This window comes from Mizuhopecten yessoensis, unplaced genomic scaffold, assembly GCF_002113885.1.
Source record: "Mizuhopecten yessoensis strain PY_sf001 unplaced genomic scaffold, ASM211388v2 scaffold9109, whole genome shotgun sequence".
Lineage (NCBI taxonomy): Eukaryota > Metazoa > Mollusca > Bivalvia > Pectinida > Pectinidae > Mizuhopecten > Mizuhopecten yessoensis.
Window position 1 is genome coordinate 1,769,423 of NW_018407883.1, and position 27,033 is coordinate 1,796,455.

General features: G+C 37.3%; 1 protein-coding gene across 2 annotated transcripts in view; it reads right to left on the reverse strand.

Annotated features, from left to right (window-relative positions):
* The window catches only part of LOC110457338 (potassium voltage-gated channel subfamily KQT member 1-like), a 142,127-nt gene that overhangs the window by 31,866 nt on the left and 83,228 nt on the right, over nucleotides 1-27,033 (reverse strand). The window lies entirely within an intron of this gene.

Below are 27,033 nucleotides of genomic sequence, written 5' to 3' on the forward strand. Positions count from 1 at the left end.
ATGTACAAAATGTATTTAGACGTGTTGAAAAAAGTTTCTTTTTACAAGTTATTTAATCAGTTTTGTCTCTTCTATTTAATTAAAAACAACGAAACTTACAAAAAAAAGGACAAACATCAAGCATTCCATTAAGTCTCCTTAATGCATATTATATATATATATGTGTGTATGTGAGGGTGTGTGTGTATGTGTGTTATGGACTGTGGTCTGAGTGTACAAACTTACAATTTGTATGTATGATTTGCTAAGAAAGTGTTTTATAAGTTTTCAAATGTCATCAAATAATGTTTCTTTTTCTTTCTTATAATTATAACTTGGTTGAAAGTTCTAGCCTATATGTTTGTAAGTGTATATGAGTGTGTCTTGTTGAGCAATGTATTAAATGTATGCTTTTTGTCCATCTATACCGGTTAAGAAAAGACTTAAATAGGCTAAGCCTCTTGTCTCATCCAATTGTTCATTTTGTTTTGTCCAATAAAATTTGTTGAAATATGTAAGTCCCCTTTACATGTAGTGATGTACAATGTCTTTTACCATTAACGTTATTATTTCTAATATTTGTTCTACCTTTAATTGTATCTGTATTTAATAATGACGTTAATTGCACTGATTTTTTTGTAAACAAATGATATATGATTATAAATGATAAATGCATACTTGCCAACCTTTTGATTTTTTTTTATGGGAGAGTAGCCGTGTGCTCAAAATAAAATATTACAAAATATGAATAATTATAAAAGATCTGTATATAAAAAAAAACCACTTTAGAGTGTCAAATTGCCAATCGTCTTTTTAGTTGTTCTTTATGATGAAATCATTAGGTAACAGAATAATTAAACAAGTTTAATAACTGGCTGGAAATGGTCAATTCTAGCACGGACTTGGATAGCAATCTAATTCCGTGGTCTGACCTATGAGTCGAAAGGTGTTAAGGGGACGTAACTCACGAGATCTGGAAAAATAAGCTCGACATGTAGATATGATTCGTCAATCCACCAAGGAATTGGACTAGACCTGGGTCCTTGACTTTGACTAATTTTTATATGTTTCACTTTTCGAAACGTGTGAAATAATCAGTTCTTAAATATGAAAATGAAAAATTGATTAACTGATTACATGTAACGTTTTAGTCAATTTTCAACTACGTAATAATCCATTCAGATACGTGGTCACTCACAAACTCTACTTACAGGTCATTGATATATCTGGTCACACACTCTAATTATACTATAAACCACTGAGATACCTGGTCACAATCACTGGTAATAGTTCACTGAGTTACATGTACCTAGTCACGAACAGTAACAGACGCACTACCTATGGACAACTGAGATACCTGATCACAAAAAATATAGTTCACTGAGATACCTTTACACAAAAACTTACTATAGACCACTGAGATCCCTGTGGTTACAAACTCTCACTATAGACCACTGAGATACCTGGTTACAAACACTTATCATAGATCATTGAGATACCTGGTCACAAACACCTACATTAAGACTTTTGATGCAACACTTCCTCAGAGATCAAGTAAAGATAAATATTTTTAAAAAAAATATCACGTTTATGAGGTGTTTACATAATTGAGTTGTTAGTTTGTAAACAACTTCATGACGAGCACTGCTTTAATATGTTATTTGCATTCATAGCCTTACGCATCGAGATATACACAGGTGTGAAAGTTAAGTGTATAATTTACAAAATTATATGATATGTAGTGTGGCAGGTTTTGACTGTATTGTATTGGAGGTAATTTAAAAGCCTTGCAGCTGTGAACACGTCAGGTTTGTTTTCAGAAGTTGAAATCATTAATATTATCTTGAGCAAATCTAAATAATTTCATAACTGACGCACCCTTAAAAGCTTTTAACTTTTTGATGTATTGGTTTTGTGCATCCAATAAAGTTTGTTATAGTCATGAATATGAATAACATATCTTCTGATGTCGATTACATTTTAGATTAATTTTAGAGATACAGTTTGAAGATGCTTCACGATCTGTAGATTTCTTTACACACATGTACCACGCCACCAATTGTAAAAGTTCAATTTATCATAACTCTGTCAATATTCAAATATCTAGCTGAAGTTTGGTACATAGGTGTATCATAGTCATATGGATAACACACAGGGGCTCAGTTTCAGGATACTAGTACTTTCGGTTAATAATAAACCTATACACACCAGTAAATAACAACAACACTTTTTATCCGGTGTTTACACATCCTTAAACCTATACCCTCAATTTTTATAAGGTTTACCATTTTGATAACTAAATGTATGAGATACCTAAAATTGAAACATATTGTATGAAGGTTCTTATAATTATGTGAATTTAAGGGTTTTCCCCTGTCAACTACAAGTAAATGTAGAGATTCAACTGGGGAGAATTTACTGTGATAACTTGTCATGAATAACCTGAATGTACCAGTATATGTGTGCAATCTTATTTTTGACAATTATATTGCAGAATCATAATTAATATTAATGGAAAATTAAGGATCTTTTTATTTTACTGGTATATATCTTGGAATGAAAAAAAATCATAATTAATTTTTACACATTGCAAATTGTAGTTCTGAGCCTGGCATAAACTTGGATAATACCGGTATATTAATTTCAAATGTGATAAGAAAAGCAGAAGGAGAATGTAAATATAAATGCAAAGGTTAAAACATTTTAAAAATGGAAATAAATCTTGAAAGAAAAGGTTAGTTGTGCTATATATATTTCTATAGTGTAGTGGTCATCACACTCGCCACTCTTTGGTGGGAGACCCAGGTTCAAATCCTGGTGGAAATAATAGTACAACTTGAAATTATGTTAATACTACAAACATATATAAACATAAACTACTAATTATATACAACTCATTTCCCATTACTTGGTACATTTCATATAAATATATATATATATATATTTGTTAATTTGTTCTTTACTGCATACAACAACAGGACATTCGAACATCTTGGTGGGCAGTGAGTATTACATTTATGATTTGTGAACTTAAGCTAGAAAATGGATATTTTTTTGTTTTCAAAGTCTTGGTGTTGACCTCTTGTGAATGCCTTTTGTCCATCATAGTAACCACTTCAGTTATGTTTATGCCGACGCCATAAAATTGGGGGGGGGGATATAGTGTTGCCCATGTCCGTCCCGTCCCGATTCAATGTAAACACCCGTCCCGTCCGTCCCATCCCGTCCCATCCTGATTTAGCAACTTCATTCTTTGACAGATTTTAGTCAAACTTTATTAATTTTATAAGGTACAACCCTCCATAAATTGGGGGGGGGGCATATAGTGTTGCATGTCCGTCCTGTCTCGATTCAATGTAAACACTTAGCAACTTCATTCCTTCATGGATTTTGGTCAAACTTTATGCAAAGGTCAATTATGAGTATACTTCGGACATTGTTGTGTTGCAGGGTTCCAAGGTCAAGGCCAAGGTCACTGTTGCTATATATAGAAAATCATCAACTGGTCAAACTTTATGCAAATGTCAAATATGAGCATACTTCGGACATTGTTGTGTTTCGGGGTTCCAAGGTCAAGGCCAAGGTCACTGTTGCTATATATAGAAAATAAGTGTAGTACCTTGTGTGTGTGCATGTTTCAGGGTATCAAGATCAAAGTGGTTGTAACTTTTTATAGAACACTGAAACTAATTTTACATGGCAGGGGGGCATTTATGTCTTACAGACATTTTCTTGTTTGAAGGAAAGTTCCATGGTCAAATGCAAGCCAAATTTATGAATTACATGTGGATCTAATCTGCAAGGGGTTTGAGCCCAACAGAGGTAAAATTGACTAAATTTTCAATGGTCTTCTTATTCAGGCACAGAAATGCTAGAATCAAATACTCTTCATAGATGGAATTAAGGTCCTGTAGGCCTGTTCCAAATTTATGAATATTTTACTACCTCTGGATCATTCATTCCTCCTTGAGAAGGGGTTAATGTTTAGGCTTAAGCAAAAAAAAAAGTTTTTCATGCAACATTCCAGAGAATCTCATTTTAATTTCATGGATCAATATACTTACAGGGTAATAACAAATGTAAGAATTTAAATGAATTTCTATGCATTTCAATGGTTGTTATTCTGTCAAGAATGTGGTCAGGATCCCATGACCATAACAGGAAGAAAGTGTATGTGATCTTTGCCGGACTATTAATTAAAATGATCTTCATGGATACAAAGTAGGTGATAAAATGTTCCCTACGGTCCACAGGAAAATTTAAGGTAGGTCATGATCAGGTTATCCAAAGCATATGTAATCTTGTTTTTGGCCTTACTGTTGTTTATATTGGGAAATAACATTTTTGGGTATATTTGTTTACTCTCAGTGGGAACAAAGTTGGTTGGAATGACTATCATGTGACTGAATTTTTATGGTATGAAAATTAAGAACCTGGCCCTTCCCTAGGGCCTATAGGGAGGGGCCAAAGAGGGAAAATTGGCTGAAATTTCAACATTCTTCTTCTTCAGATCCAGATATGCTAGAATCAAACACTCTTCATGGATGGAAAGGTCCTAAGTCGCTATATCTGAAATTGTTATTTCATTACCCCCGTGTCATTCATTCCTCCACTATATCCTTTTTTTTTTGAAAATTGTCAGCGATATATACCGTATGTCAGACAATTATGTACCCACCATAAATTATATCAATAATATATGTTGGTCACTCCTAATATGAATTTCTCTCAGGGAATTCAAAAAACCTTTTTTGGATTGTATGAACTTTTTTTTGTTTTTGTTTGATTTTTACATCACTACAACAAATAACATAATTGCTTTACAACTCAGGTCCATGTATCACTTGTATAACTTGGTGAGATCACTGTTGTATATTTATCACTTCTGTTTTGTAATTGCTATGGTCCTGTTTATATCTATTGCAGCGTCTGGATTCTGAAGATACTGGTACAGTGGTATGCTTTAGGTTCAAAATATGTTCACGATATAATGCTTTCTTACATTAAAATGTAAATGATTAAATTTTTTATCATTTGGTTATTCAAAAGGAATGGATATTGCAGCCATTGCTTCTCCAATATTGGAATATTGAGAAATTGAATGCTGGTTTAGAGTTACAAAATGGGTACCATAGCTACCTAATACTGATTGAGAATCATCTTTGAGCTAATTTTATTGCCTTTGCATGTCACCTACAGACCAGGTAAAGCTTGTAAATGAAGGATGCTGTATTCATCAGTTGTTTGTTGTTTGTCTGTCTGTTCTTAGAAATGACCATGCTCTTTGCAGGTCATAAAAAGATTAATACACATACTAACTGCTCCCAGGGTCCTGTCACCCCAGCATGGTGACCTTATAACATTGGAATGGTTGAATTATTTAGTGTCCTATAATGAAAAACACCTACTGGCAATCCGGAGGCACGGTAGTCTAGTGGTAGGACACTGGGCTCGTGACCGAGGGGTTGCGGGTTCGAGTCACGGCACGGCACTGTGTTGTATCTTTGAGCAAGATACTTTGCTCCGCTTGTTCCAGTCTACTCAGCTATAAATGAGTATGTGGTTGGACAGTGCTATAATTGTAGAATGCTAACTGTGAGTGCCGGAATGGCAGCACCGGATGTATGGTCCCCAGGGAGTTGAGAATGATATTGGCTGGTTGCAAAGGTCCTATAACCAAGGATAATAATTTATGAATCACTTTAAGATGACCTACGAACTAGGTTGTGATAAAGCGGTATATAGGAACCTCAAATTATTATTATTATTATAGACAAATACCAAAGTTTTCCCCAGCCAGGTCTGTCACCACCCAGAAATGCACTCATGCAAGGGACAGGGCTAAGATATACAACATAGTAATAAGTGAACTATAGTTTACAGGTTGATTTTGAAGAAAAATATACAAGCCCAACTCATGCTTCATAATGAACATAGACATTTTTTACTAGTTCGGGGCATCGGGCTAGGCAATTAGAGGGACATATGTTCTATACTATTTCACCTGGGGTAACCAGATTTGGTGAACAACGACAGCTTTGGATGGCAGCGTGCACGGTGCAAGAATTTAGAAGGTCACTCCAGTTGTATGACCTCACTGTGACCTATGCTTTGACCTTTGACCTTTACATTTGAAAATATTTGTCCTGGGGCATATCATCTATACTATTTCACATGCAGTAACCATGCAGATTTGGTGCGTAAGGTTTAGGTTACTGTGACATATGACTTGACCTTTGACCTTTACTTTTGAAAATGTTCGTCCGGGCATATCTTTTATACTTTTTTACCTGGAGTAACTAGATTTGGTGTACGAGGACATCTTGGGATGTCAGAGTGTACATAATTAGGTCATTGTGATCAATGACTTGACCTTGACCTTTGCATTTAAAAATGTTTGTCCGGGGCATATATTCTATACTATTTCACCCTGAGTAACCTGATTTGAAGAACAAGGACATCTTGGGATGGAGGAGTGAAGTAGATCACTATAACCTCACTGTGACCTATGCTTCCTGACATAAGTGTACTGTTTGTTAAAGATAGCAATTCTTACCGGTGAGTGACTATGGATCGCATTGCAATACTTTGACTTTTTAACAAACATTGCAAATTAGATCCTATTTCTATCATTTTGTCTTGACAAATTTTGATGCTAAAAGGGATCAGGCGATATATTGACAAAGGTGTTGAAATAATAGTAAATTAGTAACATTAAAAAGGCCTACATGAAATATCTGGCAGGTTTTCTTAATTAAGATTCTATTTTTTATAACCACCATTTATTTCTTTTTCATGTCAGACTATTTGACGCACCTTTGTCCAAAGGAGGGATTCTGTTCGTTTTGTTACCTTAAAGCCCTTAGCTGGGGCGCTGCAGACGCCCGAGATCTACACTATCATCACAAAGATTATCGAATTATGTGTGCTCGCTTATAGGCAGTGCCTATTTCATATTATACCGTTTGTTTGTTTGATAAATTGAGTAGCATGTACAAGGGAGGATCAGTAGCATCCAACCTTACAATCATGGCGTCATAATAAAGATGACGTCATCATGCCGACCATAGCTTGTAAGAGTCGTGACGCTGCCATGGAATGATAATGTATCTCAATTGTCATTCTCACATTTCGTTCATCAAATATCATTAACATTCTAGGCGGTTTAATTTAATACAGAACCAATGTATTCGTCTGAATCCAATTACATTAGCCGACAATAAAGTGTCTCCTTTATTATATTTCTTTATCAGACAAACATCACAATTAATGATGTTATTTATTTGACAATTGAGTCGATTGCCGAGTTCAATTTCTAACCGCGGATCCATTCATTGTATACGATTACATTTAATGGCGGTTCGGGCTGGAATTATCAGCGTAATCACATCATGTATACCTCGTGAAACATCAATACTGAAATTAATGCATCGTAGCTGTAAAATACAAATTAGACAACTGAAATAAAAGTATTTAGAAAAATAAAATATCAATAGAAATAATTAGTCTGATGTATGTATAGACTAGGACAGTTCCTGAAACCCTTCATTAAACTCTAATAATTTCATCCCCTGGAAGTAAAACAAAGCTTCAAGAAAATACCACTGGGGGTCGAAACGCATACTTCTTGTCCATGACAACAGTTTTTGTTTTAATGACATCGGCTGTTTAACCATCATTATTTCGACGAAAAGTCTAGTATCGTTTCATCAACTTATTTTGTTTTCTGTTCAATTCTTGCCTATATTTATATTATAATCTAATAATCCATACTTCTGCTTGTAGATGATTCAAGTATGTTTTCAGAGTCTAGGGATTCTAAATTCGACTTCGATGCGGGTAGATATAGCCGGAACGAAGTGCTATTGCTGGATGCGGGCTGATATTTACAGCTTATTACCCTGTATGCCAGCAATGTCGTTGTTCGGAATATCATCCTGCCCATCTACACTTAGAGAGGTATCTCAAACATGTAATGACCAGTACCTACATTTCACTGTGAAAGTGTTGGGTGTTTTTTCTCAATACAAAAGCAAATAAAATGTAGCACACAAATATGGGCAATAAAATGGTTTCCTGTTGGTTTAATTCTTGTTTACACTGTCGATAGTATGGCTATTCCACCACACTCGTGAAAATGAATATATTGGACGCTCAGTTAATGACTTCCCTCGATATAGTAGAGTTACTATTAGTTAGGCTGTGTATAATATTTCTATGATAAATCATCTATGTGTCTGGGTCCTGTGGTTCCATTATCATTGTACACTACAGCAGTGGTTCCTACCATTTCGTCCATTATCATTGTACACTACAGCAGTGACTCCTACCATTTCGTCTATTTTTTATTGTACACCACAGCAGTGGTTCCTACCATTTCGTCCATTATCACTGTACATTACAGCAGTGGTTCCTACCATTTCGTCCATTATCATTGTACACTACATGAGTGGTCCCTGCAGGAAGGGCGTAAGAATTGTACCTGCTGCTTCCATTGCATGATCGTAAGAGGCGACTAAATTTGGGACCTTATCGTTTCTCTTCATTCTAAACAACTTTCTTCTTCGTAATGTCTCCCTTGACATTGCCTCACATTTGGCCTTAAGTTGAGCGTTTGTCCCTGTGAGGAAGGCTTTGGGTTCTGTTCCCTGGCCGAGACTACCAGAGTCTGTACAAATGGTAGTTTCTATTCGGGCTTAACGCTCAGCAATGTAGGAGTAGGACGACTGGTTCGTCCATTGTCAGTATCATGTGACCGGATGGGGTGTCCTTCTGGATGTCTTCGGCAGTATGTTTCAGTGAGGTAGCACTATAAAGTCGGCGTCAGTTCCGCGCTATCACAAGGAAACAAACACGAACATATCGCAGCCTCCCAAAACACACACGTATGCATCTTGCAAACATGGGAGGCAGTCCTTAAATGACCATAGCTGTTGATAGGACGTTAAACAATACTAAGCAAAAGAAAACCAAACAGCATTGGTTCCTACCATTTCGTCCATTTTCATTGTACACTACAGCAGTGGCTCCTACCATTTCGTCCATTATTATTGTACACTACAGCAGTGGTTCCTACACTACAGCAGTGGCTCCTACAATTTCGTCCATTATCATTGTTCACTACAGCAGTGGTTCCTACCATATCGTTCATTATCATTGTACCCTACAGCAGTGGATCCTACCATTTCGTCCATTATCATTGTACACTACAGCAGTGGCTCCTACCATATCGTCAATTATTATTGTACACTTCAGCAGTGGTTCCTACCATTTCGTCCATTATTATTGTACACTACAGCAGTAGCTCCTACCAGTTCGTCCATTATCATTGTACACTACAGCAGTAGCTCCTAGAATTTCGTCCATTATTATTGTACACTACAGCAGTGGTTCCTACCATTTCGTCCATTATTATTGTACACTACAGCAGTGGATCCTACAATTTCGTCCATTATCATTGTACACTACAGCAGTAGCTCCTACAATTTCGTCCATTAATATTGTACACTACAGCAGTGGTTCCTACCATTTCGTCCATTTTTATTGTACTCTACAGCAGTGGCTCCTACCATTTCGTCCATTATTATTGCACACTACAGCAGTGGTTCCTACCATTTCGTCCATTATCATTGTACACCACAGCAGTGGTTCCTACCATTTCGTCCATTATCATTGTACACTACAGCAGTAGCTCCTACATTTTCGTCCATTATTATTGTACACTACAGCAGTGGTTCCTACCATTTCGTCCATTATTATTGTACACTACAGCAGTGGCTCCTTCCATTTCGTCCATTATTATTGTACACTACAGCAGTGGTTCCTACCATTTCGTCCATTATCATTGTACACTATAGCAGTAGCTCCTACAATTTCGTCCATTATTATTGTACACTACAGCAGTGGATCCTACAATTCCGTCCATTATCATTGTACACTACAGCAGTGACTCCTACCATTTCGTCCATTATCATTGTACACTACAGCAGTGGATCCTACCATTTCGTCCATTATTATTGTACACTACAGCAGTGGTTCCTACCATTTCGTCCATTATTATTGTACACTACAGCAGTGGTTCCTACCATTTCGTCCATTATCATTGTACACTACAGCAGTGACTCCTACCATTTCGTCCATTATTATTGTACACTACAGTAGTGGTTCCAACCATTTCGTCCATTATTATTGTATTCTACAGCAGTGGTTCCTACCATTTCGTCCATTATTATTGTACACTACAGCAGTGACTCCTACCATTTCGTCCATTATTATTGTCCACTACAGCAGTGGATCCTACAATTTCGTCCATTATCATTGTACACTACAGCAGTGGATCCTACCATTTCGTCCATTAATGTTGTACACTACAGCAGTGACTCCTATCATTTCGTCCATTATTATTGTACACTACAGCAGTGGTTCCTACCATTTCTTCCATTATCATTGTACAGTACAGCAGTGGATCCTACCATTTCGTCCATTATTATTATACACTACAGCAGTAGATCCTACAATTTCGTCCATTATTATTGTACACTACAGCAGTGGTTACTACCATTTCGTCCATTATTATTGTACAATACAGCAGTAGCTCCTACCATTTCGTACATTATTATTGTACACTACAGCAGTGGTTCCTACCATTTCGCCCATTATTATTGTACACTACAGCAGTGGTTCCTACCATTTCGCCCATTATTATTGTACACTACAGCAGTGACTCCTACCATTTCGTCTATTTTTATTGTACACCACAGCAGTGGTTCCTACCATTTCGTCCATTTCGTCCATTATCATTGTACAGTACAGCAGTGGATCCTACCATTTCGTCCATTAATGTTGTACACTACAGCAGTGACTCCTATCATTTCGTACATTATTATTGTACACTACAGCAGTGGAACCTACAATTTCGTCCATTATTATTGTACACTACAGCAGTGACTCCTACATTTCGTCCATTATTATCGTACACTACAGCAGTGGATCCTACAATTTCGTCCATTATTATTGTACACTACAGCAGTGACTTCTACCATTTCGTCCATTATTATTGTACACTACAGCAGTAGCTCCTACAATTTCGTCCATTATTATTATATACTACAGCAGTAGCTCCTACCATTTCGTCCATTATCATTGTACACTACAGCAGTGGTTCCTACCATTTCGTCCATTATCATTGTTCACTACAGCAGTGGTTCCTACCATTTCGTCCATTATCATTGTTCACTACAGCAGTGGTTCCTACCATTTCGTCCATTATCATTGTTCACTACAGCAGTGGTTCCTACCATTTCGTCCATTATCATTGTTCACTACAGCAGTGGTTCCTACCAGTTTGTCGATTATTATTGTACAATGTAAGTACGGTAAAGCCTGCTCCTCAGCCATGACGGTATCAGCTTCATTCCAATCTATCTTGTTTGTATAGAACGGTTGCTTATATACTCTTTAGTTCGGAATGAAAATGTGACATGCCAACACTCATTGTATATTACTATGTATTTGATTACAAGTGTAAGAACCTCGAATTATTATTATTATTTAAAGAAGAAGGACATGTTTAATGCTGAGGTACAGACAATGCTGGGGTCGCGACTAGACGTGATCCTGAGAAACAGGCTGGGCCAGGAAATTATGAAATCGGATCTTTATGGAAGATTGCTGACATTGAAAGAAACTTTGTTTGTAAATATAAAAAATAACATATAGACAGAAATGGATTGGAACCTGCTTCTCTAAAACCATGGATAAAAAAAATTCCAATTACACTGTCATATACCATGCGTGGCTATCATCTACACTATAACCCAGTAATCCCCTTATAGGCAATACACGTGGTACATAGTAAAGTAAAACGACTACTAGACGGGTAATTGTATATCAATTATTAAAAAATCGATTACATGGCTTACATGCAGTAACATTTCTAGAAATAATAAATACGAAAGCAATCGTATTTCAACTGATACCTCAAAAAAAAAGAAGAGTTAACATGGCTGCTATTAATGCGGCGTTCACACAGCGCCTATTATGATTCCTGTTTGAGATCAGTCAGCGCTACGACACGAAAAGCGAAAAAGTCGGATTACTATCCTCAATGATCTGGAATGTCCTTTCATTGTCTGAACGCAGTCGTTTACGTTCGTAGCAGAGTCCTACGGATCGGGAAAGGTCCAGAGAAGTCGGGCAAGCACTCCCGACAGTTAGGTGTGTCGCGTAACATTCGGGAAACTCCGCCGATTTTGTCTACTCGGGTTACAATCGTGACTATGTCGTGACAGCTTCTGCTGTATCGGATCAAAATCGTAACAATACCCTATGTTGTCTGGACGGTGTCTGGACGGTGTCATGTGGATCGGGACGCTGTCATGATGAACGGGCATGATTTGGAGAATCTTTTCATTGCCGTTTCTTGCCAATTGGGTTCAGATTGCGTCTAGATCTTGCCGAATGCGTCGGTTCACTGTCCGGTCACTGTCGGATCTCTGTCGGGTCGCATTCGGGAGAATCGGGACGCTGTCGGGACATTTTCGGTCGTTTTTTAATCATGCGGTAGATACAAATAGGATCAGATTCGGATTGAGAACGGAGTATCGGGACGAATTCGGCTGAAAACGGCTGCACCGGGACGCTTCCCGAACAATATATGATTGTTGTTTTTATTAAATAAATATTTTACAAATTTGTGAAAATCCCGCCACGAATTACATGATCTTGATCAGACTTTTGACAATTTTTAATCGGGAATGGTCCTATCAAGGACAGCAGTAAAAATCATGAATGTGTGAATGAGGCTTAAGCGAAAGGCGATCGGTTGACCTGCTATTTAATACTCAATTACGACGTCTATGCGATTCACCAAAGTCCTTTTTAACTACAATACCACCATCTGTTTAGCACAAGGATGATAAACTACAANCAGTTCCTTTTCCCCTCAATATAACTCTAGCTTAGATAAACATGGCTTAATGGAAACTTCAGCTCCTTTTCCCCTCAATATAACTCTAGCTTAGATAAACATCGCTTAATACAAATTTCAGTTCCTTCTCCCCTCAATATAACTCTAGCTTAGATAAACATGGCTTAATACAAACTTCAGTTCTTTTCTCCTCAATATAACTATCATAAACTACAATACCACCATCTGTTTAGCAAACGGATGATAAACTACAATACAAACATCTGTTTAGCAAACGGATGATAAACTACAATACAAACATCTGTTTAGCAAACGGATGATAAACTACATACCACCATCTGTTTAGCACAAGGGTGATAAACTACAATACCACCATCTGTTTAGCACAAGGATGATAAAAACTCAGATATCTCACTCGGCTTATATACTCTTTGCTTTATTAATGTAACAAACAAGCCATATTACACAAAACTTGTTGGTACAGATAAAGTATCCATAACCAATCAAATCCCTAAAAAAAAAGAAAAAATCCAAGTAAAACAGCGAACAACAAAGAATTTTCCAAACTTAACACGGTGTGTAAGTTCATTAAATGTAGAACATGCGCAATTTTGGTCATGCACATGTACATGAATATAAAATACATCATTTCCAAGTCGACGAAAACGTTTTGTGTTAATTACGAAACTGTATCCAGTACGGGAACCAATCGAACCGGTTCACGCTGAGTGATATATAACGAATTACTACACGTACTACTGCTGGAGCAGTGCGTTCCAAACCACTAATATTGGAAAAGCCGAGATTCCAGATTAATGCTTTCCGGATTGTTGTTAATTAATTAGAGTCTTCCGAAAGATTTGTCTTCCTTCCGAACACCCAAGTTTTAGCTTCGACAAACATGCCTTAATACAAACTTCAGTTCCTTTTCCCCTCAATATAACTCTAGCTTAAAGATAAACATGGCTTAATGCAAACTTCAGTTCCTTTTCCCCTCAATATAACTCTAGCATAGATAAACATGGCTTAATACAAATTTCAGTTCTTTTTCCCCCTCAATATAACTATAGCTTAGATGAACATGGCTTAATACAAACTTCAGTTCCTTTTCCCCTCAATATAATTCTAGCTTAGATAAACATCGCTTAATACAAACTTCAGTTCCTTTTCCCCTCAATATAATTCTAGCTTAGATAAACATCGCTTAATACAAACTTCAGTTCCTTTTCTCTTCAATATAACTCTAGCTTAGATAAACATGGCTTAATACAAACTTCAGTTCCTTTTCCCATCAATATAACTCTAGCTTAGATAAACATGGCTTAATACAAACTTCAGTTACTTTTCCCATCAATATAACTCTAGCTTAGATAAGCATGGCTTAATGTAAACTTCAGTTCCTTTTCCCCTCAATATAACTATAGCTTAGATAAACATGGCTTAATACAAATTTCAGTTCCTTTTCCCCTAAATACATCTCTAGCTTCGATAAACATGGCTTAATGCAAACTTCAGTTCCTTTTCCACTCAATATAACTCTAGCTTAGATAAACATGGCTTAATACAAACTTCAGTTACTTTTCCCATCAATATAACTCTAGCTTAGATAAACATGGCTTAATGGAAACTTCTGTTCCTTTTCCCCTCAATATAACTCAAGCTTAGATAAGCATGGCTTAATGAAAACTCCAGTTCCTTTTCCCCTCAATATAACTCTAGCATAGATAAACATGGCTTAATACAAATTTCAGTTCCTTTTCCCCTAAATACATCTCTAGCTTCGATAAACATGGCTTAATGCAAACTTCAGTTCCTTTTCCTCTCAATATAACTATAGCCTATATAAACATGGCTTAATGCAAACTTCAGTTCCTTTTCCACTCAATATAACTCTAGCTTAGATAAACATGGCTTAATGAAAACGCCAGTTCCTTTTCCCCTCAATATAACTCTAGCTTCGACAAACATGGCTTAATACAAACTTCAGTTCCTTTTGCCCCTCAATATAACTCTAGCTTAGATAAACATGGCTTAATACAAACTTCAGTTACTTTTCCCATCAATATAACTCTAGCTTAGATAAACATGGCTTAATGAAAACGCCAGTTCCTTTTCCCCTCAATATAACTCTAGCTTAAAGATAAACATGGCTTAATGCAAACTTCAGTTCCTTTTCCCCTCAATATAATTCTAGCTTAGATAAACATCGCTTAATACAAATTTCAGTTCCTTCTCCCCTCAATATAACTCTAGCTTAGATAAACATCGCTTAGTACAAACTTCAGTTCCTTTTCTCTTCAATATAACTCTAGCTTAGATAAACATGGCTTAATGAAAACTCCAGTTCCTTTTCCCCCTCAATATAACTCTAGCTTAGATAAACACGGCTTAATACAAACTTCAGTTCCTTTTCCCCCTCAATATAACTCTAGCTTAGATAAACACGGCTTAATACAAACTTCAGTTCCTTTTCCCCCTCAATATAACTCTAGCTTAGATAAACACGGCTTAATACAAACTTCAGTTCCTTTTCCCCCTCAATATAACTCTAGCTTAGATAAACATCGCTTAATACAAACTTCAGTTCCTTTTCTCTTCAATATAACTCTAGCTTAGATAAACATGGCTTAATGCAAACTTCAGTTCCTTTTCCCTTCAATATATTGTTATTGTTTCATACATTCATTGTATTGAATTGAATTAAATTGAATGTCTGAAATACTCTGACATAAAATTAATCTAAACCCAAATTTCGATTAAAATAATGAATAGAAATTCTCCTTTGAAAACATTTAGAATATGTTACCATGTACAACATCAATGTGTAACGTTTTGGTTTGTTTGTGTTTTACGTCCTATTAACAGCTATGGTACTTTACGGATGTGCCAGGTTTTGGTGGTGCCAGAGTTCCCGGAGAAAAAAACACCGACCAACGGCCACTACCTGGCGACTGCCCAACGTAGGCCTCGAACCCGCGACCCAGTGGTGGAGTCATAGTGGTAACAGAATGCCAGACGCCTTATTCACTTGGCCACCGCGGCCACTCGAAGGACATGTGATTTATGTATTAACGTTTTTGGAGGCAAATGTGTTGTTTTTCCCTATCATAAGGGCAACTAATAATTGATTATGTCGAACTAAAACAATAACACTTTTGTAATAATGATCAGGGTGACGCGTCATTGTTTTCGTTTGATTCAGTCACTCGGAACTCGGTTGATATTGCTCTTGCCCATTTTCTAGAGGGGCTCCGAATAAGGGAATATAACTGGAGAACTTGAGTGCTAGAGGGCGATTTGATGTTTTATTGCCGCGTCATGTGATCACGAGAAAGGACATTTTTTAATAATACATCATTTTGAAAACATTCGTAACGAAAAGTCACTTGATGTAATTCACGCAATGAGATTAACACAGTTAGTCGAGTTTGTGTTCCAAATCCTAATTTATTATTCCAGTATTGTATAACTAATATCTGTAATAACGAAGTTGAAGTATATAGATATCATATAAGTTAGAAATAAACATGCGCACGTGTTCTACAGCAGTCTGAAATAAGTACGCTCTTGTTGATGTTTCTGGACATGATCACATTATTTCTCGGTTATACCTCGTTACTGTACATGTAGGTAGAAAAAATAGAATTTGAATAATAACATAAATGATCAGGACCGATAAATGGTAGGTCAAAAACACTTTATACAAATGTATAATTATTTATGTGTAATGTTGAGCAGGCTAATTATAATGAATTAACTTACTGGATGTTGTAATGCAGTAAAATGTACGTATCGGAGTATACGTCGCTAAAAGGGCACCACGAACCGACTCTGATAACTAGTGTACCGTTCGTATGATCGTATGCTGACATCAATAAAACGTAAGCCTGCTGATAATGGCCCGAAGTAAAACCACTTATTACATCTGGGAGTGAAACAGCTGAATAAACAGGTAGTGGTATTATGGTACATATGGTCCTTTTCGCATCAAAAGCGAAAAAGTAGTCAATAACTGCTTCCTGTTTCGTATAATACATATAACATTACGAAGAACTTCCACGACAATGCAATCAAGAAACCGGAGTCCGGTAAAAATATCCGGCTTGTTGGTTAATCGAGTAGCGCGACGTTAGATAGATGTATTTCCCTACAAATTTTACAGTGTGACGGCGTAGACTGCCTCTCTTAGACAATTTATAGAATTAACACTAATTACTACTGGTCGTTTGAAATTAAATGTCGCGGGTAATTTCCATTCGCAGATTTGTCCGGGTCTCTCTCAGGGCTCCCGAACGGTAATTGTCTAGGCATTGGAATAGGACGGTTTAGCCGATCAATTTGTGGCGTCGAACTGGTATGACGAGGCATCACGCCCGTTACTCCGGATGTAGGTATTTTTAAGCCAGATATAGTCTTTGTAAATTGTGCATACACATTTACTCATGCATGAGCAGGGAAACGTTTGTAATCCTTTTAAGCTAATGTGTAGCAGCGTTTCCTTAAGACCATCAGCATGGGTAATTCTCACGTCTTTCCCCTTTGTTGGACGAAATAATGGGTTTTAGTTATTACGTATTGGTGGCGAAACCAATTAAGACATGTATACATATATTGTACTTTGAATTAACTGCATTGGTTGATTAACGGCGTTCTTCGTTAGTTGTGAGAACAACGAAAATGTGTGTGATATAAACGACAACTGTCACACACCGGGTACCGAGTCGTAAGGTACGGCGTTACCCGGGTGGTGCATGCGGAGCAAAGTAAGTTAAGTAGCATAATCATTTTTATTTTGAAATGACAGTTTTAACTTTTTTTATTTAGATTATTATTTTTAACATGTCAGAGATAGTGTCACTTTAAACGAACTTTTGACAGTGATGTAAGAGAATACAGTGTAATAGTTACTGTGTAGCTGTATAGAAGACTTAGTGAGCCTGCCCTGTACTGAAGTGATCCATATCTCTGGTTTACCAAGTCACAATTATAAAAAGCCAGCTGAAGTTCCAATGTACCGAAATAGATAGGACAGAACACCGCTGTGGAGATTTACATTATTAGAACTCATCTAGATTGAGGCCAAGATTGAATGTCACGATCACCTCATAACGAACGCAGGCATACAAATGACCAACTCAGCCTCGCATTGATTGGCTAATTTCAGCCTACTTACACGTGTACCATCCAATATGATTTAACTCCGAATCAAACCTTACTGCTAGATTATTGGCACTGGTGATGATTCCGCTTTTAGGTTAGCCAGTTCGAGAAACCTTACAATTTCTTTCCATAGCGAAGTGAAAGAATGTTTAGTTTATTGTCAGTATTATATGAATACCGTATATAATGATTGTATATATAGATTAATGACCTTCAATTTGTACACATATCGACACATACAATACACCCGTAAAGGCACGTTCTTAAATGACCTTCACTATTACTTGTACTTAAGCATCGAAATGCTTTCAGTTGACATTCATAGCACGCTTCATTGAATTTTTTTGATTTTATTTTGTTTATTTCATCTTTCTTATATATCATAAAAGTTCCGCAAGGTAATGCAAAAATCATTAAAACAGTTTCGAATACTTAGTTACAGATCTTGGCAGTGGTACGTGGATCCTTAAATACAAATAGGTGCCTTATTGACACTGAAACAAAATCCCACTACCTTACCACCTGATGTACTATTCTTTACATACAGTTCTATACATTTAAGGCTACCACGCTGCTGTCTTTTAACGAGATTTGTTGCAACACTTTTGTCATAGACATGTCACTTAAAACGACGGTAACTTTATCTGTAGTGACTACCAGCCGTGGTACCCGAACTAAACTGCCATACTGCCATACTGACGTACAATGTAGTAAATTTACAACACATCTGTACCAATAGTTGGTGACACGACTGACGCACTAATAGCGCGCGCACATGAACCCTTCTCCCCGAGGACCTTTCACGTTTTTCCTTATTTATTGCACATGTCTGCATCCTGCCCATTCTGGCCAGAGTTCACACGTCAGCACCGCAAAACTCTCCCCACGGATGTCTGTCTTTCTCTCTATCTCTCTATATTATTGCACAGGCTCAATATACATATATATATTCTGGTAGTTTCGAATCAAATCCGCCTCCCCAAGGTACATGGTGTTCATTACATTTGCAATGGATGTCGTAGTGCGGGGACAGTATTAGGATCTGCGATATTTCAGACAAAGCTAATTTCTACGCTAAACAAAAAAAACACCGACAGAAGGTCACACTCATAAAGCATTCAAATAATCCTCTGAAGCATATGGAAAGTATTGGCAGCAAAATTGATTGGTTTGTCTCCTTTTGATTTAATTTTCCTTTTGCGTTGCTATTCGTTATTATAACTTCCTTGCCTAAAGTTGTTGGCTCTGTTTGCTATTTTGTGTAGTTTCCTGGTTTCGTTAAACCATTCGTAATGTATCCCAGTTACCTCTCTACTTACGTTTATGAAAATTAACGTAGAAACGATTTTTTCATGTTGTCTACCCTGAATCACAAGCATGTTATCAGCAAGAAAAATACCCCAGGTGACAATCGTTATGGAGATTAACTGACAATCTTTTTGGCAAGCGTTATACGTGTATATATATAGTTGTGGCAAGTTTTAATTGTACATATAGGATAACGGTCGCCTTCCAGCTTTGCGCTAGAGGGAATTCACATTTACATATAGCTCAGTGGTTGAGTGTCCGGCTAGTAAAGTCTGTGGTCGTGGGTTCGATCTCCGGTGGTAGCACGCTACTTTCTTTCCTATTACACTGTAAAAAGTGTATATTATAGCGTATACAGTAATAGTACCCTTGTGACAAACACCACTGACAACAAGCGTTATGTAGATCACGTTATGTTGACAAAAAATCCATTGATGACAAGCGCCGTACAGATAAGAGTATACTCATGACGACACACGTACTGTGGATAAAGCTATGTAGATAAAGCATCATTGATTACAAGCGATATACAGATAAGAATATAAAGTTATGCTGATAAAAACACCATTGATGACAAGCGTTAATTTATCTCGATAAGCTTTTCACGATTTATTTATCATGTGATCTGATGACGTCGGCTGTAAAAACACTCACCAAATTGGCATTACTGGTATATGATTGGAGAAAACTCGCCATTGTTAGCCGTGTTTAACTGTTATCTAGGTACGTTACTACTGGACTGTGTAATTCACTTATGGTGAGAACAGAAAATTACTTTTATTATCACGACAGAAGTTATTACAATACAGACTACTATGTTAAATGTAATTCCATTAATTGTTTTACAGCATCAACAGACGATAATGTTTTCGGAAAATGAATCAGCTATTTTACAGCTTTCAGATAAGGCGTCAAGCATTGCGATATCGAGTAACAAAATAAATAAGACATACAGAGAATGGATTTATTTCAATAACCATACATCTATGTTATTGCAGATTTTTTTCTGCTAGTGTTAAAATAATGTGTTACCAAATGGGATCAGTCAATTCGCTAAACGTGATATATTGTACAGAATACATCACGATTAATTAACAGCATGGCGTAGGAGTTTAGTTCTGTGTACAGACAAGTTAAGGATAAGAAATATATCTAATTTAACGACACAACATAAATAAATGTAACGCGAATCTCCATACTAGGAGAGTTCCACACGCCTAAGCATGTCAACATGTATTTAAAATAGTGGTTTAGATTAAGTGGATAAGTAAATATACACAAAAGCTCAGAATTTGGTATTTCCCAGGTACACTCGTAAATCTGATGATGTAATATACATACAGATACTATTTACTGAAAGTTTATATAGATGATTCTCCAACAAATGCACGTGTCATGTCATATCATGTTAGATAACCGCTGATATCCGCTCATATTTCCGCATTGGAAAAGAACATAAAGCATTATGCCTAATTTTCTAGTATCATTGAAATTCCGAAACCTAAATAAAAGTAACCATTTATGTCAAATTTAAGTAAGAAATGCCACTATTAGGAGCCTTTTGTGTTAGCCATCTCCGGAATCAGTTTTGTGATTCGTTTTTAACTCAATAGATTTTTGGGCGCGTTCATTCTTTCCGGTCCTCTAGATAAACTTAACTAAGCAAAGCTACTCCACTATTTTCTCTACTAAGATTTTACTCATTGTCCCCAACTTGAAGTATTTCTTGTGAACTAAAAGCACAAACGGAATCGTCATTAAATGAGACTCAATTAATTGTTCTATAGTATTTAACGCATGAACTAGACGATTAGGAACACTTCTTCAGACGGTCTTTGGAAACAAGCTTACTACTAACATGACAATGTGATTATGATTTGCCTGTTTATGTTCAGTATGTCAAAAGCTCTCTGATTCAATAGACCGGAAGTACTAAAGTAGAAACGGAAAGTCAAGTAAATGGAGCGACTAAAATTAGAGAAAAAATGGAAAAGCAGCGGTCTATATTAACCTGCATCTATCGAAGTGTATCGTGTTTAGGCTTCATTTATGATATATCAGTTTGATGTTACTTTAAACCGTTTCGCAAATCGCTCCATCATCGTCGTCATATGACCTTAATTAGCTGTTGTGATTGTACTTTTAATGTAAATTTAAGATAAACTTGAAGGGGATATCCTTTGTTTTAGTGCTCCGTGTTTTTTTTTTCAGGAATGAAGCGCTGTCCAAGTACCCCTCTCCATCACACCGAGACCGACGTCCAGCATTTCTTTGTCATGCTTTTGAAATAGCAAGATAATCTGTATACATTTTATTTGCATTAAAGCAAGACGTCTTAGCTGATCATTAATACATTACATGCATCTTAATTTACAAAATTACTCTTCGACACTTTACATATGTAATCATCGTTGTGTAGTTACAGAAGCGTCAATAAGTATAAATTTACGCTATAAAATACAAACGTAGCATGTACATGTATGTTGTTAGTACTGGTGCGAATACAGACTGACATAGTGTGTAAAAGACGTCTAAGCTGAAATACCGAAAATATCGATGTTAACAGATGATTGAGTCTGAACATCCTCTTGCATTTGAAACGAGTGTCCGACGTTCTAGTTGCAGATGGTTAACTTTCCGATCCCAGTGGTCGTTGCGGCTAACAAATGGTGACGTGATCATGTGATTACTGAGGAGTTGTTCTTTGTTGTGCCTTGTACACCAACATGTTGTCCTTCTGTCTGTTTAAAAAGTTATGAATAAAATAAAGAAATTAAGTATAACCCTGGCGTGATGTGCTCTTTGTTTTCAGTACGGTTAACCAGACGTGCTGCAGCGTTCTCGTTTTCTGCAGACGGCTAATTTGTGTGCCAGGTCTACAATACCACAGAGAAGGGCGTTATCGTAGTCCACGCGATCGCGAGCGGTAACAAGTGACTGCAGTGACACTATCTTATCTGCATCCACTGTTTTAAACTGCCGGATGCATCCGAAGTTCCTGATCAAGTGCATAACGGGACTTTTCAACAGTATTTATTTGTTTTTTCATCCTTAATGACAGGGAATCAGCGTAGAAAACATAAAGGGTATGAATAATAAGTAATAGATGTATAATTACTTTTTAATATGTTTGAATATTATTTTTAAAAAAATGTATTGTTAGTTCAACGAAATGTTTCACTTTGTGTCTTCATTGCTCATGAAAACTGTAGAATGGTACCGTGAGGATGCCAGGATAAAAGTGAAAATACTTCAAAAAGTTATTTGTGCGAATAAATGATTACACAACATGGCAGCAATTTCCCCTGGTTGATTTCAAAATCTTGAAATAGTTTCAATAATTTTACATTTCAAAACAGTTTTATCTTTGAAATACTAAATCTTATTATCGTTCGATATGCCTGAATTAAATAGTTTCATGCATATCACGTTATAATATCTACATAGTAATTCAAAATATATGATTTCTTTCTAGAATAGAATAGGGAGGTTTTGTTTTGTTGTTTTTGTCGAGTCTTGACCCCATTATTTTTTATGTTTGGACAGTAGCGTATCATTTTCTCGGGAAAGTTTCACCTGTCATAATATCGAAGCGGTTTAATTGATTAAGGATGCCAGTACCACTTAAATTGTAACCAACTGTATAAAAATGTTGGGTTTTTTTCCGGCATGACTATTGCTTTTATAAATCATTCCTAAAAAAACATACTTTGCGGGACTTTTACAAGGAATAAATTATAAAGATGAAATAAACAAAATATAATCAACAACATCGTTTTAAATGTACATGTAAAGGAATCAGCGAGGCTGGACAATTCGTTTCTCGCACTTCAGATTTTAAAACTATCGCTCTAACCAATTGAGCTATCTTGTCAACACAGCTGTGCTACAGGTACATTTAAACGGAAGTCAAGGGACAGTTACTGTATACAGGGGACAGTAACTGTATACAGGGGACAGTAACTGTAACAGGGGGCAGTTACTGTATACAGGGGACAGTTACTGTATACAGGGGACAGTAACTGTATACAGGGGACAGTTACTGTATACAGGGGACAGTTACTGCATACAGGGGACAGTTACTGTATACAGGGGACAGGTACTGGATACAAGGGACAGTAACTGTATACAGGGGACAGCTACTGTATACAGGGGACAGTAACTGTATACAGGGCACAGTTACTGTATACAGGGGACAGTAACTGTAAACAGGGGACAGTTACTGTATACAGGGGACAGTAACTGTATACAGGGGGCAGTAACTGTATACAGGGGACAGTTACTGTATACAGGGGACAGTAACTGTATACAGGGGACAGTTACTGTATACAGGGGACAGTTAATGTATACAGGGGACAATTACTGCATACAGGGGACAGTTACTGTATACAGGGGACAGTTACTGTATACAGGGACAGTTACTGTATACAGGGGACAGTAACTGTATACAGGGGACAGTAACTGTATGCAGGGGACAGTTACTGTATACAGGGGACAGTAACTGTATACAGGGGACAGTTACTGTATACAAGGGACAGTAACTGTATACAGGGGACAGTTACTGTAAACAGGGGACAGTAACTGTATACAGGGGACAGTAACTGTATACAGGGGACAGTTACTGTATACAGGGGACAGTAACTGTATACAAGGGACAGTAACTGTATACAGGGGACAATTACTGTATACAGGGGACAGTAACTGTATACAGGGGACAGTAACTGTATACAGGGGACAGTTACTGTATACAGGGGACAGTTACTGTATACAGGGGACAGTTACTGTATACAGGGGACAGTAACTGTATACAGGGGACAGTAACTGTATACAGGGGACAGTTGTTGTATACAGGGGACAGTTAATGTATTCAGGGGACAGTTACTGTATACAGGGGACAGTTACTGTATACAGCAACTGTCCCCTGTATACAGATACTGTCCCCTGTATACACTAACTGTCCCCTGTATGCAGTTACTGTCCCAACTGTCCCCCGCATACAGTAACTGTCTACTGCATACAGTTACTGTCCACTGTATACAGTAACTGTTCCCTGTATACAGTTACTGCCCCCTGTATACAACAACTGTCCCCTGTATACAATAACTGTCCCCTGTATACGGTAACTGTCCCCTGTGTACAGTAACTGTCCCCTTTATACAGTTACTGTCCCTTGTATACAGTAACTGTCGCTTTATACAGTAACTGTCCCTTGTATACAGTAACTGTCGCTGTATAAAGTAACTGTCCCCTGTACAGTAAATGTCCCCTGTATACAGTTTCTGTCCCAACTGTCCCCCGCATACAGTAACTGTCTACTGCATACAGTTACTGTCCCCTATATACAGTAACTGTCCCTTGACTTCCGTTTACATGTACCTGTAGCACAGCTGTGTTGACAAGATAGCTCAATTGGTTAGAGCGATAGTTTATACAGTTACTGTCCCAACTGTCCCCCGCATACAGTAACTGTCTACTGCATACAGTTACTGTCCACTGTATACAGTAACAGTCCCCTGTATACAGTACCTGTCCCCGGTATACAGTAACTGTCCTCTGTATACAGTAACTGTCGCTGTATAAAGTAACTGTCCCCTGTACAGTAAATGTCCCCTGTATACAGTCACTGTCCCAACGGTCCCCTGCATACAGTACCTGTCTCCTGTATACAGTTACTGCCCCCTGTATACAGTACCTGTCCCCTGTATACAGGGGACAGTTGTTGTATACAGGGGAGAGTTACTGTATACAGGGCACAGTTACTGTATACAGCGACAGTTGCTGTATACAGGGAACAGTTACTGTATGCAGGGGAAACTTGGGACAGTAACTGTATAAAGGGGACAGTTACTGTACACAGGGGACAGTTACCGTATACAGGGGACAGTTGTTGTATACAGGGGGCAGTTACTGTATGCAGGTTACAGTTGGTCAAGTAACTTTATACAGGGGACAGTTAACGTATTCAGGGGACAGTTACTGTATACAGGGGACAGTAACTGTATACAGGAGACAGTTACTGTATGCAGGGGACAGTTGGGACAGTAACTGTATACAGGGGACAGTTACTGTATACAGGGGACAGTTACTGTGTACAGGGGAAACCCACAATGCAATGGGGCAGGGGTCCTTAAATAAAACACTTATGTAGCATGCAACGATTACATGTATATAGTATAAAATCTACATGTACGAATTTCTTCACCTAAATTAAAAGGAGACATGTTATATATACATAAATACAGGTATGGATCAAAACAGTATTATGAACGGTAGCTTCCCGAATAACACTGGATCCTTCCAAACGTATGCTTGTTGGACACGAATGACTTTGAATGTTATATATGGGGCAAGGAAGTAAATCTTACAGTGTAGAAAAAATTACGTCAAATTTTCGGAGCAATCCGCTTCTTTATCGAGACACAATAAAATTCAATTACATTGCATAAAAACAATATTAGAAATATATTGGAATAAAGCTAAAATATTTTGAAAATATTAAGCCCCACGGTTAGCGTTAGCCGAAGGCAGAATTTATACTGACCGCATCGTTGACCACTGATACTGTGTGTGTGCAAACCAGGGGCGGATCCAGGATTTCCTAAAAGGGGGGGGCCGATAATTTTTTCTCAATAGTCAACGGTGTGCTGCCGAAGGCAGCACCCCGAGCGCGTAGCGCGAGGAGGGGGAGGGGGTCTTCCCCCTCCCTAAATGGGGGATTTGGAGGATCTCGCCCCCAAAAAATGTGTTTTCTAGAACGTCTCAGAAGCGATTTCCCGTGTTCTGAGGATTGTTTTTATGTTTAATTAACAAGAAGAAAAAACATATTTTAAGTATGGCCCAAAGACTTGTTTTGTGTACTGGAAAGAATATTAAAGTTTCGGTTCAAATTCTCTATCAACAGCGTGTTTTAGAAGTCAGATGGTATTATTATAGGGGCAACCTGGTGATGACAAATGTATGAATCCACAGGGGGCTTGTTCATTATTACCTAATTTGGCGTCCCGCCCGCAAGGGGGATACGAGAGGTCCACCGTCAAAAAATAAATGTAGGGACGCATAATATCTAGTCTTCAGACATTGCACCTACTGTACAGTACTTCATGTAGTAGTTTGTCGTACAAAAGAACAAATAACACCATAACATCGTTGCTGTTTAATTAATGAGTTACTCATGGCACCAGTAAGTTGCTAAACAAACGGATAAGTTCAAATCAGTGCGACACCCAAGACTAGCTATATAGTTTCGCGTTTTATAATTGTTGACTAATTCACTAGTGTAGACAATGATATATCTGAAATGTCCACGCTGATTAACTCATGTAAGGGCGTGCATATTACCAACAGTGGTACATTTGCTAAGCTATCTGGTTAAAATGGTGCAACTTACGCATCACCTGTAAATTTAATTTAAAATTATCATACTTGTAAGTACTGCATATCATCTCATTCTGGTACGTACAACTTATTACTACGTACACAATAGTATGCTGTGTGAAGATACTTTCTTGTACGTACACGATGGTAAGCTATAAGTACCACAATGAGATATTATGTTGTACATACAAGATAGTTAAACAGTTCCAACAATATATATAATACCAAAATAATTGAATGGATATGTTTAGTCGATTATACATAATATTGTCAGCCGAAAAAAA